Here is an 18,603-nt window from a genome sequence, read left to right on the forward strand (position 1 = left end):
ATTACATTGCACTCTCTTCTTAATTCTTAAAAATCCTTTCTCTCTTGAGTATTTAAAATCTATTTGCCCACGGCAACGTGCCCAGAAAGCTGGTTGCATTGCCACTATTGTATTATAACGAAATTGTCTATTTAAATTAAAACGCGTTCTTTTTCCTTTTTAAAACAATACCTCAGCTTAGTTAAACTGCAACAGTTGTAAAATTTTAATGTCTTTCTCGTACTCATGAGCGTGAGCTTCTATCGGGAAACACGCTCAAAACTGTCTACCCCTTTAAGTAGTAGTAGTAGTGATAGAATTAAGATTCAAATAGCGACAGGTTGCTAGCCCATAACCTAAGAAAAAGAATCCCGAGTTTATAAGCCTATGTAAAATTAACAAATGAAAAAAATCGAACGTTAAATGACATTGACGTCATCAGTTAAATTTCCACTCTTAAACTTCATAACATATTCATTTTCACACCGAGCCATCGGAATATCGGAAAACCGAAAATATGAATCCGAAATTGTCTAACGGATATTCAGGAATTGGTTCCATCGGGAGTTAGTGTTTGTTCCCCGCTGATTGTCCGATGTTTGTGGACTAGCCACGCCACGCCACGCCACACCACGCCACGCCACGCCACGCGACGCCACAATGCGGCAACTCTTGGCCATTTCGACGACCGATATTTCGTTGGCGAGTTAGAGGTGGATATGAACTGGGACTTTTTATGTTTTTATACATATACGTTTCATATTTTCTCTTATTTATTTTTTATATAACCCTCGCCCGTGGATCGTGGTTCCGACTGCGTGATATTCATAATATCTTTATATAATTATCACAAAAAAGAATAGGACCACTTCATCTCTTTCCCATGGATGTCGTAAAAGGCGACTAAGGGATAGGCTTACAAACTTGGGATTCTTTTTTAGGCGATAGGTTAGCAACCTGTCTCTATTTGAATCTCAATTCTATCATTAAGCTAAATAGCTGAACGTGGCGATTCGGTCTTTTCAAGACTGTTGGCTCTGTCTGCCCTGCAAGGGATATAGACGTGACTATATGTATGTATGTATCACAGATAATGCTATCTGTAGCCCACGACTGTGTCCGCTTTAAACCTTTATGTGCCGCCCGACATTCCAGAATAGGACCACTCCAGATCTTTCCTATGGATGTCCTATAATGCGACTAAGTATATAACACACTAGCTGTGCCCGCGACATCGTCCGCGTGGAATAGTTATTTTGGACATCATTGAAGCCCTCAAGGAGGAATAATTTTCCCCGTTTTTTTTTTCACATTTTCCATTATTACTTCGCTCCTTATAGTTGCAGCGTGATGATGAATAGCCTTTAGCCTTCCTCGATAAATGGTTTATTAAACACAAAAAGAATTTTTCTATGCGAACCAGTAGTTCCTGAGATTAGCGCATTCAAACAAACAAACCCTTCAGCTTTATAATATAAGATATAAATGAAAATAGAATCAAAATGAAGATAACTCTTGAACAATTAATTCACAACAAGTGGTAGCAAACAAAGTGGTGTACAATTGCTAGTATTTTGCATCCATTGTTGAAGGTTATTCTGTTAGGAGGCACCACAATGGCCCGAATCTTCATACGTGAACACAGTACTCTATAAATCACGAAGTTGGCCTGGAAGCTTAAGGCGCCGATCCATTGCTACGCATATATTATATTCAAATACCTTTTTGTAGTGTCAAATTATATGTGCGCATTAAAATTTGGTGTTAATTGCAGGCCAAGTTTATAAGAAGATTTATATATAGATTTATGGTGGTAGTTATACAGAAATCTCCAAGAAGTGTTAGATTATTTATAAATTTTAAAGGAAAATTTTAGTGCCGTGTGGTTCCCGGCACCAACAGAAGAAAGAGTAGGACCAATCCATCTCTTTCCCATGGATAACAAAAGGTAATAGGTTGCTAGCACATCGCCTAAAAAAATCCTGAGTTTGTAAAAGAATGCCAAGTTTATAAGAAGATTTAAAAAATATATTTTCTGCACAATAACTGCATTAATGTTTTTCTTTATTTCACCTTTCGGTCTTAATTATTATTTGAAAATAAATCTATTCTAGGGTTTCACTAGTAAACAGGAGTTATAGTGTGAAATTCAGACGCTGTTTATTGCGAAACAAATCCTTTATCAGAAGGCTGTAGAACTTCACCTTAAACCATGAAGTTGGGTCAGAATTGGAGCAAAGAAAGTTCTAGTTGGCTGTGCGCGATTCCTTTGCTGAATTATATTCCGAGAAACTTTGAAACAATAACCAGAAATATTGTTAGTTCATACTTTCGTTTACGTAAATGTTCATAGAAATTAATTAGCTTTATTTAGGAGGTCGTCCATATAAATCGTTTACCATGTGGATGTTTAAGCCAAACGGCTGAACGTGGTCTATCAGTATTTTTAAGATTATTGGCTTTCACAGCTTAAACTCTTGACCGATTCGAATGAAATTTGGTATGCAAATAGTTAAAAACCCGCGTTGTATATATCTATAACATTTTATTTATATATTATGTATATATTTTTTGATTGTATAAGATTTTATAATAAATTATCCAAAAGTGTTCTTGAAATGACTGATAGTTTAAATTCAAAAAGTACATTAAAGATAAGCTTTGTAGAAAAGCCTATTACAGCACGGAGGATTATATTAATGATAAACATGTGTGGCCCGAGCTTGACATAATGGCCTCTTAAATGCTTGTGCATTTTTGACATGGTGTTGACATAATTTGTACAGTGTGTGCATATCTTATTTTATTTTTATCTTTATATATTTGAAATATTCGTATTGAAATAGTTTTACATTTATTCATGTTTTTAATGTAGACAATGTGCATTCATCTACGATTTAGGTGAAAAGTGTAGTTTGTTCCGCCGCTTCTTCTACACATGTGTTTTGAAAGAGGTAGTAGTTATAATATATAGATTTAAGTGATGTGACGTCAATAAGAACCAATTTTAAAAATAAATCTATTCTATTCTATTCAATCCAATACGGGTTAGGTTCCCTGCAAAGGTTGCAAAGGTCAGATGGGAGTCGCTTCGTGTAAAAATCCAGGATCTATGATCAAAGGAATACCCCGGGCTTCTATCCAGAGTGGTGAGGATGCAACCGGGACTAAAGCCAGGAGGAAGAAGAATAGTAGGAGGAAAAGTAAATGGGAAGACAGGAAGAGGAAGACCAAGAATAAAATATGTAATCAAATAAAGGAACGTATCTTGATCAAATTAAGGACGTCCTGGTAAAGGGTCAGGTCAAAAGTACCCGAAACCGCCGAGCTTGCATTAAGAGAGTTATGAATGTGGATGTGTTGAAATATTAAAATTTGACTTTATCGATTCATACAACACTATTGGAGAGTGTGTCACCTCACTTGTGTCATAGACTATATATTATCTGTTCTCTGTGGAATCTCGTCAAGTAATAAACTGCGTTATTTAATTCTTTGAACTTTTAATTAGTAATTACAACAGGATGAAGCGAAGGAAGTATGCAGAGATCGTGGCAAGTGGAAAGAGGTAGTCTCTGCCTACCCCTCCGGGAAAGAGGCGTGATTTTATGTATGTATGTATGTAATAAAGGGAAAAGAAAACGTATCAACATACCAACAATTAAAAAAATACCAGAGAAGAAAAGATGAATGGAGGACGCTCCACTTAACTCCACCGACAAGAGTTAGCAATTAAATAGTGTGCTCAGCTGTTTCACTCAAACACACATCATTTGACGGCCTCTGTGGCGCAGCGGTAGTACGCTTCTCTGTGACACCGGAGGTCGCGGGTTGGAATCCCGGTCAGGGCATGATGAGACGAGAACTTTTTCTGATTGGCCTGGGTCTAAGATGCTTATTTATATAAGTATTTATTATAAAATATAATATCGTTGAGTTAGTATCTCGTAACACAAGTCTCGAACTTACTTCGAGGCTAACTCAATATGTGTATTTTTTCCTGTACCTATATATTTATTTAGTTAATAGTTGGAGCTTTAAATTTGGTTCTGAATTTCACATCAAATACAGATTGCCGAACAAAAACCCGTGTGGTTTCCGAAAGTTTCTACGTTGAAAGGTAACATAGACGCAGCAAGTCATAGCTCGGCTTCCGTAGTATGACACGCGCGACGCCGTTTATATCGCGCGACATTTCGCAATACTAATTATATTAGGTAGGTACCTACAAATAAATATGTGACGATGTAAGTTGAAAGTGTGTGTCTGTGAGTGCGGAGATACCGAACTAACGGGATTAGCCAATTATCCGGACTGGTCGGCCGAGAGCGGCCTAGTGATGTCCTGTCGACTTATCGATAAATTTATTTTATTTATATAAACTGTTGTGCTATCGACACGATAAAATCTAAGGTTTTTCTCATGAATAATGAGGAAGTATTACGGTGTTTATTTAATTCGTGTCTCTTGATTATCTAAGGCGACTAAGGGATAATCTCATAAACTTTGGATTCTACTCGTAGGTGATGGGCTAGCAACCTGTCATTTTTTAAATCTCAATTTCGTCATTTAACCCTACAGCTGAACCCATTAAGTCATTTCAAGACTGTTGCTTCCTTCTACACCGCAAGGGATATAGACACGATTATATGTACGTATGTAACAAAATGCTACTGAACTTAATGCCAACAGCTAAAAATGTGATTTAGAAAACGTCTATAAGTGAGAGCTAAACAAATATAATCCCATCACTACTTCTCAGGCCGAGGTTTTGGTTTCAGTTATGCTGACTCAACGCCGGCTGGATCTCGAGTGTGATTACTTAAACTATCACATGAGTACTACAATGCTCTCCTATGTGGTGGAAATGGCTTAGCTGAAATCAAAATTGGAATTGTTTTTTTTTTTACTTATTTGATTTGTGCCAGTTTTACAGGCAAATACCACTATACCTTTATAGTTGTCAATTCAAACATTCGAAAATTAAAACGGTTTAAATATAAATACCAATGTAGTATGTCTTTAGCCGTTACGGGGCAGACAGAGTCAATGATCATTATCAAAGATTACTTTAATCTTGATAGCTGATTGATTAAAATTTGGAATTAAGAATCAGATAGTGGCATTCTAAAAGAAAAGTAAAGGAATCTATGTTACGCGACTTTGACTTTTTAAAACATTTTTTTAAAGATAAAAAATACTTCCTACACGCATTCGTACAAACACACAAATAAACGGTAATACGCATTTGGTCATCCAGGTACTATTTCTGTGTACATTTTTATATAATTTCTATTTAATTATAAGTATCATAATGTGTTTTACGAAATTTATATTATGTTATACCAGAAATAGCATTGGAATAATAGCTGAAGGTGATGACGTCACATGCTTTAACCGGTTACCAAAAAGGGTCAAACGAAAATGAGTTTGTTTTCATTTCCGTAATGAAGTTTAGAAAATTAATTGATGCTTTATTGGAGGCCCTTGTTTACATTTTGTAAAATTGAATCTTAATTTAATGTTATGTTTTTTTTTGCAATAAAAGAGAAAAATTTGAGTTGGGTTTTGTTAATATTTGTACTAAAATTTTTTAAAATGTTGAGTTTAAAATCATTTACTTACTATATTATTTGGAACTTGATCATATGATCAAAAAGTAATTTTCATAAACTATTATAAATATTTATTTAATTTGAATAATTCTTAATTGCAATCAATCTTCTATGAAAGATAGTTATTCTTCGCCTAAAATTTTAAGAGGAATTGGAAAAAAAAGACATACATTTGGTGGCTATACTTCATGGAAAAAATGTCACGTGTTATCCACCCTTGTAAGTAATTCAAAGCACTAATTATAGCCTTCTATAATAGGACCCTAAGATAGCCGAGACAATAGCCTAAGCTGTCTTGTACATTAATAATCGCACCATTAGGACTTGGTTTCACTCTAACGCGCACGCTATTTATAGTAAGTCATATAGGCATAATGGTCAAGTTTTGAAAACTTCTTCATCTAAGCATTTTGAGTGGGTAAGGTTTTGGTGAAAGGTCTCGTGTGGTTACCAAAAGATATAAAGCTATATACTTACGTACCTAGAACGAGACAAAAAAAAAACGAAAGAGAGAAAACGGAAAACGGGAAAGAGGTGTGATTTTATGTTTTTACATATGTATGTACTTCTTCTTAGTCGTGTCACTCTTGACAGAGTGGTCGTGGTCATCATGTAGTGTTGGAGGCGGGCGCCAATGTGCGCCTTACGATGTCCCGCCATTTCTCCCTGCTGGAAGTCATCCTGCTGCACTCGTTAAGTGAACCGCCAATCACAGACTTTATTTGGTCGGTCCATCGCATGGGTGACCTCCCGCGCGGTCGAGAGCCTTCCACTTTACCCTGGACAACAAGCCGTTCTATGGATCGTACTTACGTACCTACAACTATGATCCTTAAAAACAATCTTCTTCTACCTGACCTTAGTCCCGGTTGCATCTTCACCACTCTGGAGAGGAGCCTGAGGAGGGGTAAGCTCTCGACCACGGATCCTGGATTGGGTGAATCAGGTTTTACACGAAGCGACTCCCATCAGACCTCCGTAACCTTTCCAGGAGAATCTAACCCAATACGGGTTTCGGGGTCATATGGTTACACAGCCAGTTGCCTGAATGTGCAGGTTTCCTCACGATATTTTCCCTCGCCGTAAGAGCAACGGTTGGTTATCAAACTAATGTACATAACTTTGAAAATATTCATTGGTACATGGCCGCAGTGGGATTCGAACCGGTGCCTTTATGCGCAACCGTGTTTAGACCAGACCTTACCGACTCGACCACCGACGTTCTACCGATCCTATAATACAATGGAGTTAAGTATAAACTCGTAATCAGTTCCGTGTGGTTCCCGGCACCAATACAAAAAAGAATAGGACCACTCCATCTCTTTCCCATGGATGTCGTAAAAGGCGACTAAGGGGTAGGCTTATAAACTTGGGATTCTTCTTTTAGGCGATGGGCTAGCAACCTGTCACTATTTGAATCTCAATCCTATCTTAAAGCCAAATAGCTGAACGTGACCTATCAGTCTTTTCAAGACTGTAGGCTCTGTCTACCCCGCAAGGGATATAGACGTGATTATATGTATGTATGTATGTCGAAATCAGTTTTCGATAACTTCGTGACGATAATCCAGGTTACATCCTGACCTATCCGGGGAGGAATCCGATGTGCACCTTTGACTATGATTCTGGATTGAGTGAGTTAGATTTTTACACTAAGCGACTCCCGTCTGACCTCCGCAACCTTTGCAAGGTAACCTTACCCGTATTGATTAATGGTAAAAGCATTACTAGATGAATAACCTATATCTGATCCGCTGCCGATCGTGGTAAAATCATTTGAAGAATATACACACTCTCTTAGTCATCTTTTACGACATCCATGGAAAAGTTGTAGTGGTCCTGTTTTATTGAAATACTGAGAACCACCCGGCGAAATTAATCAAAAATTAGTGAAAAGTTCATAAAAAATTTCCGCAGTCGGTAGGATTCGAACCTACGCTCCCAGAGGGAATCTGATTTCTAGTCAGACGCCTTAACCGCTCGGCCACGACTGCTACGTGATACTAACTCGATAATTTGCGTTCTGATGGCTCACGATTTTGATACTTTCACATTTCGCGCCGAGGCCGTAAAATTGGAGCATTGTATTGAGTAATAAACCGCGTCGTATATATACCTACTTATTATTATGTAAGATAGAGAATCTATACGACGCATATTGTCGTGTGGTTCTTGGTACTTTAGAACCATTCTATATAATTTCCACGGACGTCGTAAAAGGCGACTAAGGGATAGGCTAATAAACATACATACATATGGTCACGTCCATATCCCTTGTGGGGTAGACAGAGCCAACAGTCTTCAAAAGAATGATAGGCCACGCTCAGCTTTGGCTTAATGATAGAATTGAGATTCAAATAGTGACAGGTTGCTAGCCCATCGCCTAAAAAAGGAGAGCCTTCTTTATTTGCAGTCCAGGAGCTCCCACGAGTAAAAGCCAATACTGAAAAAGATATTTTTTCTCTTTTATTAGTCTAAATCTGACCTTTCGCCAGGACGATTTCATTAAGGTTACGACGATGTTGCATGAAGTGAGTTATGAATGTGGATTTCTATTCTAAGTTTGGTTAATTGTAAAGTTGACGTCGTTGAAGAAAATGCTGCAGTGCAGTTTGTTACCGCTTCTTCTATACTACGCTTTGGAAACGGCACTAAACTTAGTTAAGCTTAAGTGATTTATTTGACGTCAACCAATGTTGTGAAACCAAAAGATATGACAATTATTAAGTGATGTTGAAGTGTCCGATAATAATGAATAGAAGTTTTGAATTTGATGAAGCGAAAAAAGTATGCAGGGATCTTGGCAAGTAAAAAGATAAATCTCTGCCTACCCCTCCGGGAAAAAGAGGTGAAACCGATGAATGAATTACGATGATTTTGTTTTTCAAAAAGCTAATATTATATGTACTCGTATGTTAATAACACTTACAAAGCGGTTAAAAATATATTCGCAGTCGGTAGGATTCGAACCTACGCTCCCAGAGGGAATCTGATTTCTAGTCAGACGCCTTAACCGCTCGGCCACGACTGCTCATACCATTATCAGGATAAGTAACATATAAAAGATGAAGCGTTGGAAAAAAATACTGATAACGTAGTATTTACACAGAAGACGTTTTATTTGCGCAAGTGTGAAAGAGTATGCAATGTTCAGAGGTTTCTTTGAGATGCGTTTCATAGGAGCATCGGTTAGCATACATGCATTCACATAATCACGTCTATATCCCTTGCGGGGTAGACAGAGCCAACAGTCTTGAGTACAGCTGTTTGGCTTAGTGATAGAATTGAGATTCAAATAGTGACAGGTTGCTAGCCCATAGGCTAAAAGAAGAATCTCAAGTTTATAAGCCTATCCTTTAGTCGCCTTTTACCACGACATCACACGGTATTTTTAAACGAATAATTAAGTTATAAAATAATAGTAAGGTTTTGTACTAAATACTTCTTTTTGTAACGAGTAAACTTAAAAGCGGCGAGAATGATTTAGTTTGTATATTTTTGTTTGTAACAAATAAACTCAAAAACAACGGAACAAAAACATAAGGGCCGAATTTATAAAGGTATTCAGTTCCTTCCCAAGGTATAGATATAGATGTAATTATATATGTCTGTGTATTAAAAAAAAACGCTAAGAACGCAGTACTCACTCCATCACTTTTTAACCTAACCAAAGAAATATGAACACGTTAACTGCACACCAAAACTTAAACATAGGTACTTCTCGATAAAGGCAATTGACCGTTGTTACACACACAATTTTTTCACGCCAAGTTAAAATAAGGCGGTAAAAGCTAACAGTTCGTCAGCGGCTGCCGAGGGCTGATAAGGTTATATTGATGTCCGCCCGCCCTGACGGATTCCTCGCCCGCCCGCCCTTTGACGCGCCCATTTTTATTATTAATATTGCAACACGATATTTATTTACTTGCGAAAGATAAATATAACATTTTATTAACATCTCCGCCGTGGTATTGAGTTGGAATGGAATAGGTGTAATAAAAACACATGCCTACAGACGGAGTAATCAATATTTTTTATACGATCCTTTGATGTGTCGAAGACGGATCTTAATGCTGTTATTGAATTATTATATACTTTTATGAGGAAAAGAGTAATTTTTGTAGGGGAATACACACAAATCTGTAAAGATCGTGGTAAGTAGAATGAGATCTTAAGTCTCTGTCTACCCATGGGGAAAAGAGCTCTCAAAAACTCGTGTTCTGTAGTACCACAATCCATGATACAACTGGAAATATAATTTGTTATAATACGCAAGGCAAATAATATCTATACTTCAGTACTGACAAAGACTGTACAATTTAGTAAAGTTATTCAGTACTGACAAAGACTGAACAAAGAACTTTTTCAAAAAAGAAAAAGAAAAAGTTCTTTTCTCATCATGCCCTGGCCGGGATTCGAACCTGGAAACTCCGGTGTCACAGATAAGCGTACTACCGCTGCGCCACAGAGGCCGTCAAATTTAGTCCTATTAACTAATTATGAAGTTCAAATTGAAGGGTAATCTCTTGACTTTGTAGATTATCATAAAAATGTTCCCAACACCCACCAGCTGAGGCCAGTAAACCCAGGATCCCCAGAATGGGGGATCATCGCGAGCGGATCAGCAAGTTTAATTGCCGCCTACCCACATTAACCCTTGCCAATTCAAACGGAGATAGCCATTGATAAACATAAAAATAGATGTGCACTGTCTGTAAAACGTGTTTATAATATTGAACGTTATTTGCCAAATGGGAGTCGTTCTGTGTAAAAATCTTTTAAGTAAAAAAAGAATATAAGTCTTACTAGAGGCCGCCCGCGACTTCGTTCGCGTGGAATTAATCCCGCGGGAACTTCGGGATAAAAGTTAAAATGTTATTCTGGGTTTTCAGCTACCCACGTACCAAATTTCATATAATTGGTTCAGTAGTTTTTGCGTGAAAAATAACAAACATCCATACTGACATCCTGACATGGTCACAAACACTCGCATTTAAAATATTAGTAGGATGTACGTCCATAAACCGCCGAACTTTCATGAAGATGTAGCGGGAGCGATGATTCGGCTCGACCGCCACCAAAGGGAAGATCTTCCGCCAGGCTAGGTGTTATGCCTGGGGAACCGCGGCTCCGACGATGTTGTGTCGGAGGTTGTATATATAGCTCCAATCCATGAAATCTCTAAAATCGCGATTTGGGTTCTTCGCTGCTATTGGCTGAGCGCGTCGATTTCTTCGAGATGATTGACAGTTGTTGTGTGATTTGATGTTGTGGCGAGTGGCGTAGAGATGTCGCCACAGTACTCCCCCCCAAGACCGGAGGTCTGAAGTCTTGAGATCTTGCTGTGCAATCTGTGCTTTCAGTAGCTTGCAAGTGCCAGTTGTCTTCCAGTGAGTCGGAAGTTACTCGAAGTCCTAGTGAGTCAGGAGTGAGCCGTTGCGTTGCTCGTAGTCTGCGGTGAGTCGAGACAGTAGAGAGCGTAGTCGACTTGTTGGCGCCGGTAGAAGTCGTGCAGAGCTGCCACGCTGGAGAGAAGAGCGGCCGTCGAAGAGATCCAGGCGTGGGCTGCGGTAGATGCGTCGGTCGCTGAAGTCGATGAGAGTGAGTGCGGGTGGAGACAGGACCAGGAAGCTCGGTGAGTCGGCTGCGATGGACCTGCTGCGATACCCAGTTGCTGGCTTGCTGTGAGACTGCTTGCAGAGTGAGGAGTGATGCTGAGGATTGGAGTTGATGATGATGGAGAAGGTTGCTTCCAATCACGTCGGGGTCACCAATGTAGCGGGAGCGATGATTCGGCTCGACCGCCACCAAAGGGAAGATCTTCCGCCAGGCTAGGTGTTATGCCTGGGGAACCGCGGCTCCGACGATGTTGTGTCGGAGGTTGTATATATAGCTCCAATCCATGAAATCTCTAAAATCGCGATTTGGGTTCTTCGCTGCTATTGGCTGAGCGCGTCGATTTCTTCGAGATGATTGACAGTTGTTGTGTGATTTGATGTTGTGGCGAGTGGCGTAGAGATGTCGCCACAAAGAGTTATGAATGTGGATGAAGCGAAGGAAGTATGCAGAGATCGTGGCAAGTGGAATGATGTAGTCTCTGCCTACCCCTCCGGGAAAGAGGCGTGATTTTATGTTATGTTATGTACGCCCAGAACATATTTTTTAACAACCTTGTTGATGTCTATTTTGAAAGTAGGTCTAGCCTAATAGTCAATTCTTTAAACTTTGCCAATGGCTGCCGGGACAATCTGGACCAATTATCTTGAGCTTAGTAAGGAGTTTCTCAACTGGATTTAGTTTTAATTGTGCTGTTTTGCGTTGATCGATATCCACTGATGCCCCCGCGTTTACCTTGGGATTAGGCCGACTACAGACGCGCTCGGAATTCAAACTTTGGTTCCGATTAATCGTTAATTTTATTGTTAATACAATGAATCATATAATTCAGTCGCAATGGAATTAAGTAAACCATTTTTATTTAAATTGCCCCGTTGTATTATACTATCACCGGCAACCATATAAAAAAGAATAGTACCACTCCATCTCTTTCCCATGGATGTCGTAAAAGGCGACTAAATGATAGACTTATAAACTTGAGATTCTTCTTTTAGGCGATAAGCTAGCAACCTGTCACTGTTAGAATCTCAATATTATCATTAAGTCTAACACCTGAACGTGGCCTTTCAGTCTTTCAAGACCGCAAAGGATAAAGACGTGACTATATGTATGTATGTATTATACTATTTATAAATAATACAGACATTAAATGCGCACGAAGGCGGACCCCGGGCCCGGAAACACTTCTTTGAAGTGCAAACGGGAACAAGCAGATCTAAGATAGATTAAACGCGCACTTAACATACCTTTATTTCATTTTGGACGTTTCGAATCATGTTACAATGATTCGTGATCATCGAGCGACTCTTCGCATTTAATACCTGTATTATTTATAAAAGTGAGTAAACTAGGCTTTCCGAGAACGAGGTCAATTACCTACTTTTATAAAATCACGCCTATCCCGGAGTACATACATATCTCCACTTGCCACAATATTTATAAGCCTATCCTTTAGTCGCCTTTTACGATATCCACGGGTACGAGATGGAGTGGTCCTATACTTTTTTTGTTACAGGTGCCGGGAACCACACGTCACGGCTTAAGCTTTATTTACGTTTTTGCATGGCATTTTACCGATTCGACCACGGACGCTCCTTAAAAATATCCATAACTGTTATATAGGTACCTAACATTTTATACATCTTCGGTTTCTTGGGTAAATTTTCAGTTTTCATCCTCAAGTTATTTGGGAAGTGTGTGGGTGTATTTATTCGAAAGTCACTTTAATGTTCTTGTGAATCAATTTAAAAGTCCGCTTTTATTTGAGAACGAATTAATGCGAAGAATTCACGGAAATTGAGTAATTGACTGTCGGACAAATTTAAAACACTTCTTAGTATTATTTGGTTTGTACTATTAATAATTCTGAAGTGTTTTAGGTGCCGTGTGGTTCCTGGCACCAATACAAAAAAGAATAGGACCACTCCATCTCTTTCCCATGGATGTCGTAAAAGGGGACTAAGGGAGAGGCTAACAAAACAAACTTGGGATTCTTTTTTAGGCGACGGGCTAGCAACCTGTCACTATGTGAATCTCAATTCTATCAAATAGTTGAACGTGGCCATTCCTGTTTATTCAAGACTGTTGGCTCTGTCTACCCCTCAAGGGATATAGACGTGATCATATGTATGTATGTTTTAGGTATAAAGATTGCACAGAAAAATGTGTTATCATGATCCAATCTGGCAACGTTCAGACGGGAGTTGCTTCGTATAAAAATCTGACCAACCCATTCCAGGAAGGATGGATCACTAAAAAACATCTCTCCATTAGTTTGAATTATTGATAGCCATCCTGCTTAACATAACTTTAGTCTTTTCGAGACTCTACTCCTTAGCTTTATGCGTAAATAATGTTGCGTGTATAAAAGAGATGGAATGATCCTATTCCTTCTCTGTCGGAAATCAAACAGCTTATCACCAAAGCCGTTCAGATAAAAATTAAACTTTTTACGAGTATTAGCTCTGTCTACCTCGAAAGGGATGAATATTGTTATCACCAAACTTCAACATACATGCACACATATTATTAATTCTATATAGCTTGTGGGGTAGACAGAGCAAATAGTCTTGAATAGACTGAAAGGCCTCGTTCGGCTGTATGGCAAAAATAATAGAATTGAGATATAAATAGTGACAGGTTACAAGCCCATCGCCTAAAAGAATAATCCTATCTAATTAGCCTATCAATAGATAAGCTTATAAGCTTGGGATACTTCTTTTAGTCGCCTTATACGACATCCCTGTTGAATATGGAGCTTTTCTCGAGTACCGGGAACCACACGGCAGAAAATAACAATAGGTGATAATAGTCTTTGCATTTATCATAGAAACCGAACCGGTGTCAGTTCATAGAACTCGCGTGCCTCCGATCATTAGGAATATTTGCCAAGGTATTATGACTGAAACTGAATAAATACGTGTCATTAGTACCGTCTGTTGGAAACTCTAAATTGATGTTGAAGTTTGTGTTTTGTTATAGATAAAAATAACTTTATGAAATTCGGTTGATACATACATACATACATAAAATCACGCCTCTTTCCCGGAGGGGTAGGCGGAGACTACATCTTTCCACTTGCCACGATCTCTACATACTTCCTTCGCTTTGTCCACATTCATAACTCTCTTCATACAAGCTCGGCGGTTTCGGGTACTCTTGACCCGACCCTTTGCCAGGACGTCCTTAATTTGATCAAAATACGTTCGTCTAGGCCTTCCCTCTCGTGCTGAACGTGGCCTTTCAATCTTTTCAAGACTATTGGCTCTGTCTACCCCGCAAGGGATAAAGACGCTATGATATGTAGGTATGTATGACACTCCCGTATAACCTTTGCAGGGAACCTAACCTATTGGAATCAGTCTTTATGTACGAAAGGAATTTATAAGGCACAGCTGACTGTAAAAGTAGGACAGGGCCGGCCTCATTCAACTTTCAAGGATTAAATTTAGATGTCTTAAAAAAGGGAGATAGTAAGATTACCCATAATCGTCGAATATGCATGAAAATAGTAATGAGTGTGGAGGAAGCGGGAGAGGTCTGTAAGGATCGTAGCAAGTGAATGTCTCTGCCTACCCCAAAGGGAGAGGAAATTCACGCAGCGAAGGCAGATAGCGGATTTTTTTGTTTCGCTTTCTAGTAATCATAATAGTAACACATCCAGTTGCCTGAATATGCGTTACTTCAATACACGATATTAATTCGTTAAAAAAAATGTTAAACCAAAAATAGGTCTTATACAATAAAGAATAGAATTCATGTGTACATTCGATTCAGTAAACGGATTGTCCGATAAAGTATAAATGCGATAAGGATTTGCACCGGGCGTCCACCCGCCCCGTGCAAATTGATGCAACCGTGCATGCATGCTTGCAGTTCGCATAACTCGGCCATACATGACATTTACGTTTTATTTATTGGATTCGGGATTTTTCTCGGTCGGAATAATAGTTATGGTCAGAGAAATATAGAAAGGTTGTGACTGAATTTTATAAAGGACTTGTAAGTGTGGTTGGTTACCGGCTGAATGCATAATGTAATAAAAAATCTCGAAAAAATAAATACAAAATCGACTCCATCTCTTTCCCGTGGATGACGTAAAAGGCGACAATTATATCATTAAGCCGAACGTAGCCAATCAGTCTTTTCAAGACTGTTTGGCTTTGTCTTCCCCGCAAGGGATATAAATTTGCTTATATGTTTTTTTTTTTTTTTTTTATAATATTTTGCTCATTATTTTTCTCATGCCTCCTATAAACGACCCCATGCTTAATCCATTTCGGGAGCACCATACTACATGTCTACACACTTACATACATATTGTCACGTCTATATCCCTTGTGGAGTAGATAGAGCCAACAGTCTTTAAAGACTGAATGGACACATTCAGCTATTTGGCTTAATGATAGAATTGAGATTCAAATAGTGACAAGTTGATAACCCATCATCGCCTAAAAAAGAATCACAAGTTTTACAAACTTGTGACTTCTCTCAATCGCCTTTTATTATATCCATGGGAAAGAGATGGAGTGGTCCTATTATTTTTTGTATTGATGCCGGGAACCACACGGCACTACTACATGTCTATTTTGTACATATTATTCTTTCCCTTTTGTTATGGTGTTTTTTGAACAAATTCTTTTTACTTTACTTTTTTCAATTTTAAAAACATAAGTATCACTACATAGTATAAAACAAAGTCGCTATTTTAGTCTGTTTGTCTGTATGCTTAAATCTTTAAAATTACGCTACGGATTTTGATGCGGTTTTTTGTAACAGGTAGAGTGATTCAAGAAGAAGGTTTTTATGTATAATAACATTTATAATTTTGCACCCGTGCGAAGCCGGGGCGGGTCGCTAGTTAAAAGATAAAGTAGCGAAGGTTCCAAAGTACATACACCATATAATGTGACGTGGCAGGTTGATGCCTGGCTCTCAACACTGTGTCATTTAAAAGCCATCTGCCGAATGGAGTGCGTCCATCACAGCTGTAACTGACCGCTGTGAGAACGATTGTCTTAATCGCCGAGCGACCGACGATAAACTTAGAAGCCTTGTCGTGTCGCGACGTCATCGTACTTTGTGGCAGAGTGTTGTATACTTGCGACTTTTTTTTTTAAAGTGAGCAACTGACTTCTGGATGGGTGCTGAATGCAAAAATTTTGTGACTTGTATGTCGTGTTAGAAAATATCATATATCTTAAGTAATATTATAAAGTTTGTTTGTTTGAACGCGCTTATCTCATGAACTATTGGTTTGAATTGAAAAATTCTTTTTTCGATTCGATTTATCGAGGAAGGCAAGGCTATATAACATCACGCTACAACTATAAAGAGCAAAGAAAAAATGGAAAATGTGAAAAAGAAAACGGGGAAAATTATTCATCCTTCAAGGCTCAATGGTGCCCAAAATAACTATACGCGGACGAAGTTGCGGGCGCAGCTAGTACAATAATAAGTGAAATCTAAGTTATAACGAATGGAGCCCGTAAAATTCAAACCTGATCAGTAGTCACACCATTTTGCTACACCAGGTGTTACAGATGTGACAGGGTTAAGTAAGATTTGGATCAAAACTAAACCATTTGACTATGCATGGAGAATATTTAGTAGTTGTTGCAAACTACCAAAAAATGCGAAGGTGGAAGATGATAAAAGAATACAAGAAGTAGTCCAGAACCCTGGTCCATCCAGGTGATCAAAATAATCCAAATACCAGTATCTTCAACTCTTCATCATACAGATATCATAATAGATGGAGAAGCTAGCTGCAATGCTTCTGTCGGAATCGTGATCCTAACATTTATAAAATTTAAGTAAAAGGTCAGGTCAAGTGTGCTTTGAACTGATGAGCTGTCATGAATAAATTTATAAGCAGAAGCAAAAAGGTATTCAGGGATAGGTAGCATGCTTAAACTGTAGTTTCCGCCTACCACTCCAGGTAAGAGGCGTGACAAATGTATGTTGGTTGACCATAATATAGTTTTGCTGACGTCATTAAGTGATACCTTGTGTTCTATTTTTAAAATAAATGTATTTTTTATGAAAATATGTAGCATTTTTCAGTAAGTCGCCCGTCTGCTTAGTAAGTTCCTGATTCGCGCGAACTCTGAAATCTGGTTTTATTGTCCGCCATGATCGTAACGTTGAGGGAACTTCAACCAACCTCCAAGTTACCCAGTTACGGCTGTAGATATGAAATCGTCATATAAGAGAGCTTAGACTTAATGCATTAAACGTTAGGTTAGGAACTAATATAGATTAAGGTTTGCTTTACGGAGAAATTCAATCTTTTAAGACTGTTGATTCTGTTACCATGCAAGGTATACAGATATGACTATTTCTATGTATGTATGTTCCAATTTATACTAATATTATAAAGCTGAAGAGTTTGTTTGTTCGAATGCGCTAATCTCAGGTACTACTGGTTCGAATCGAATTTTTTTGGTGTTGAATAGGCCATTTATCGAGGAAGACTTTCGGCTATATAACATCACGCTGCAACTATTAGGAGCGAAGAAATAATGGAAAATGTGAAAAAAAGGGATAAATTATTCATCCTTGAGGGCTTCAATGATGCACAAAATAACTTTTCCACGCGGATAAAGTCGCGGGCACAGCTAGTCATATATATCACGTTTTGATCTTTTATGGGGAACATAGAGTCAATCTCGACGACTGAAGGCCACGTTCAGTGAGATGGTGAAGGTACTGATACAATTGAATTTAAACTTTGGATTGCAACTTTCAGTAGTGTAGACTAGTTTTAAATTTTCACGGAAAGAATTTTATTTTTAAATACAAAAGATGTGCATTATTTCCCTGGAAGATTGTAGAAGAATGCAGATCTGCACACAGCTGGCTGCCATAGTCACAAATCCAAACTTTGCTCTTAGCGCACAAAGTATGAGACACACTGAGTGCAAACAATAGTTAAAACTGTATATATATAAACTAGAATTTGCCCGCGTATTACTTTTAATAATTGATCTTGGATTCCAAGTGTCATTTCAGGTTGAAATATTAACGACTTTTTAAGTTTGATTCTCCAACTTTATAGTTTGAAGTCATCAAATTCTGCAGTTTCAAAATTTATGAAATGATAAAAAATCTTTTTTTTTAACTCTTATTACTGTTTGGTTCCTTTCGGATTCTTGGGCATGTACAAATGACTATTTTCGAAGTTATGTCCATTAGTTTGAATACTAACCAATAATCTTACGGTGAGGGAAAACATCGTGAGAAAAGCTGTACATTCAGGCAACTGGATATGTAACCATGATCGATCCAATACGAGTAAGGTTCCCCTGCAAAGGTCAGATGGAAGTCACTTCGTATAGAAACCTAACTCATCCAATTCAAGCTCTATGGTCAAAAGCTTACCCCGGGCTCC

The 18,603-nt window shown here is 38.3% G+C and overlaps 2 non-coding genes across 2 annotated transcripts; both read right to left on the reverse strand.

Annotated features, from left to right (window-relative positions):
* Nucleotides 1-7,506: 7,506 nt before the first annotated feature.
* Nucleotides 7,507-7,588, reverse strand: Trnas-aga (transfer RNA serine (anticodon AGA)). The gene has a single exon. It is a non-coding gene; the product is annotated as a tRNA-Ser (tRNA).
* A 955-nt stretch (nt 7,589-8,543) lies between these two features.
* On the reverse strand, nt 8,544-8,625 carry Trnas-aga (transfer RNA serine (anticodon AGA)). Its single transcript has one exon. It is a non-coding gene; the product is annotated as a tRNA-Ser (tRNA).
* Nucleotides 8,626-18,603: the final 9,978 nt, after the last annotated feature.

Source organism: Amyelois transitella, chromosome 2, assembly GCF_032362555.1.
Source record: "Amyelois transitella isolate CPQ chromosome 2, ilAmyTran1.1, whole genome shotgun sequence".
In the NCBI taxonomy this organism is placed as follows: Eukaryota; Metazoa; Arthropoda; class Insecta; order Lepidoptera; family Pyralidae; genus Amyelois; species Amyelois transitella.